We start from the raw sequence: 1682 nt of genomic DNA, 5'->3' as shown, positions 1-1682 counted from the left end.
ATTGTAAATTTACAATGAACACGCAGAGCACTTGCTAAAGCAAGCCAAGCAATTCCAACAACAATCACAGGTAGTAAGATGGAGCAAAGGGAGCTTGGGAGAGGTGGGGCCTTTTATAGCAGCATGCAGTGAAACACAGCAGCAGAAGGTGCTCAAATTGCCCCATGTACCTCTGAGGGAAAAGTATCCGACTGTGAGGTGCATGCACAAAACAAGAATGGAAGGTACATGTGCAATCACTCAAAGAATAAAGCAAGACAGCTACAGAAATCAAAGATGACTCCAGAAACACAGTTTAAGATCTTTGTGAGTAGTTTATAACCTGACCAGGGACTTGAACCCTGGACCCTCAGATTAAGAGTCTGATGCTCTACCGACTGAGCTAGCCAGGCTCGCTAACAGCAGGGATATACTCAAAACATCCCCTTTTGCATGAAATATGAGATTCACAACTGAAGGGAGGGAGGGATGGAGAGGATTTACAAAGGCTCTGAGAGCAGTTAGGCACCTAGTTCCCATTAAAATGTATGGGAGTTAGGCACTTAACTGCATTAGTTTCCACTGAAAATTCCATCCTCATTTTTTCCTGTTAGCCCTCTCAATTTACCATACCAAAACGAATTCATTTGCACTTACCCACTAAGTCACAGGGCTAACATTAGCCACTCTCTGTTCACAGGCTACAAATCATTTGCATGGTCCATCAATAATCCATTTATTCTGCCTATATAACTTTTCTTAATCTTATTCATGAAAGAGAACAATACTCTTAGCCATTTGTAACATTGGCTCCAAGCTATAGTTGCAAGTCAGACAAATTACACCATTCTTCTCCCATCAGCTACATCTAGGGCTTGTTACTAACTATACTTAGTGCTCCTGCTTAACAACTGACTCTCCCTTCTCCCCCACCCAAAGATCTTGGAGTCCTGGCCATATCTTCCAGAATCAAAGAGAAACATCTCAAACTTTTTTGGGGGAGGTGGGAAGGAATATCAGTAATTCCACACTGGGCAGAGATCAAAACAAACTTCTCTCTTCCCCTCAGCCCCCAAGGTATCCCAGCTGACTCCTAATAATGGTCACCTTTGCCTCCTATCGTTATACATTTAAAACTGTAAACTCCCACACCACAATTTATTCTAGCATCCACTTTCTGGCCCATTAGGACAATAATTCTTGGACTGAGGTTAGTGGACGTGCTTTTAGAAACCAGACTAAGGGCATTAGTGACAAATTAATCCGTTTATATGTTGGGGCAGGGGAGTGGAAAGTGCTAAGAAAGAGAAAGGGTCTTCAATATATTTTTAGTAAACCATGCACAAGACTCATCTTTTTGAATAAGAAAGTAACATTTTTCATTTCCTTTAAGTTATTGTTCATACACTGGTGTTATATAACTTTCCTTTACCAACTTGGTAAACTAAAGCATAATGGACAGCGTGTATTGTTTAGCTTTAAAATAATCCAATTTAGCAATTAGGTTCCCTTTATAAATAAACTAGCAGGTAAAAAAAAGTAGATCCTCAGGCTCATACAGGCTTGCTGCTAGAGAGCCTCAAATGTACATACAACACTATGAAACTTAAGCCATTAGTGTATTAAAACTCAAGATATGAGAAAATCAATTATTTTCTTAGAAAACATTGGACTGAAGTTATTAAAAAGCTACAGGATCCAAG

The 1682-nt window shown here is 39.8% G+C and overlaps 1 non-coding gene across 1 annotated transcript; it reads right to left on the bottom strand.

Annotated features, from left to right (window-relative positions):
• Positions 1–319: 319 nt before the first annotated feature.
• TRNAK-CUU lies at positions 320–392 on the bottom strand. Its single transcript has one exon. It is a non-coding gene; the product is annotated as a tRNA-Lys (tRNA).
• Positions 393–1682: the final 1290 nt, after the last annotated feature.

The sequence above is a fragment of the Gopherus evgoodei genome, chromosome 2 (genome assembly GCF_007399415.2).
Source record: "Gopherus evgoodei ecotype Sinaloan lineage chromosome 2, rGopEvg1_v1.p, whole genome shotgun sequence".
Lineage (NCBI taxonomy): Eukaryota > Metazoa > Chordata > Testudines > Testudinidae > Gopherus > Gopherus evgoodei.
This window is presented reverse-complemented; position numbering and strand designations above follow the sequence as displayed.